The sequence below is a fragment of the Corvus moneduloides genome, chromosome 1 (genome assembly GCF_009650955.1).
Source record: "Corvus moneduloides isolate bCorMon1 chromosome 1, bCorMon1.pri, whole genome shotgun sequence".
Classification (NCBI taxonomy): domain Eukaryota; kingdom Metazoa; phylum Chordata; class Aves; order Passeriformes; family Corvidae; genus Corvus; species Corvus moneduloides.
The window spans coordinates 118,998,005-118,998,689 of NC_045476.1; the positions used below are offsets into that span (position 1 = coordinate 118,998,005).

At 40.1% G+C, this 685-nt stretch overlaps 1 non-coding gene across 1 annotated transcript; it reads right to left on the minus strand.

The window, feature by feature from the left end:
* Nucleotides 1-215: 215 nt before the first annotated feature.
* TRNAG-CCC lies at nucleotides 216-286 on the minus strand. Its single transcript has one exon. It is a non-coding gene; the product is annotated as a tRNA-Gly (tRNA).
* Between the last annotated feature and the right edge of the window lie 399 nt (nucleotides 287-685).

Sequence of the window (685 nt, forward strand, 5' to 3'; positions counted from 1 at the left end):
CTGCTGGTTGCTAAATATACAGTCTTACAGTATAAATAGTCCTTGAAATAGCTGTAAGAGGGTGCAATCCCACAGCAGCTTAATTACCCTGCCCAAAATTCAAGCAGCAAAAAGCACAGAGGAAGAGAACAAAACGCATTGCCTATAGGTGTCTTGATGGAATACACCTAATCTGTAGTACAGGCACTACACACATTGGCAATGGGGGTTTTCCATGCACCAGCTGGGAATCGAACCCAGGTCACAAGAATGGGAACCTTGCATGATACCACTACACCACTGGTGCTTCCCTGCAGTCTCCACATCATCAAGTGAGCAATCATTCAATTTTGTTTCACTCTAATCCATCCCAAGGGATCTATTAACAAGAGCCTCAGTTACCCTGCCTAGAGGCAGGTCATAATAAGGACTATGCAGGAAAAAGAATTTTCTATGTGAAAAAAATTACCTGAAGAACATCACACATATCCTAAAATACTGACAAAAGGTCACTGGACAATTAACTACTCACTTTTCCTAGGGAAGTTTTGAAAGAGTCAACGTGGAAAACCCTAAAAAATTCTTCTGTTTGTTTCTTAAAGTGTGTAAGAGCAAAGCCAATGTTCTTTTGGGGAAGGCAATGACTAAACAGCTTCACAGATTCCTTCCAAAATGTCTGTGGTTATAAAAAGACTTAAATTTCAAA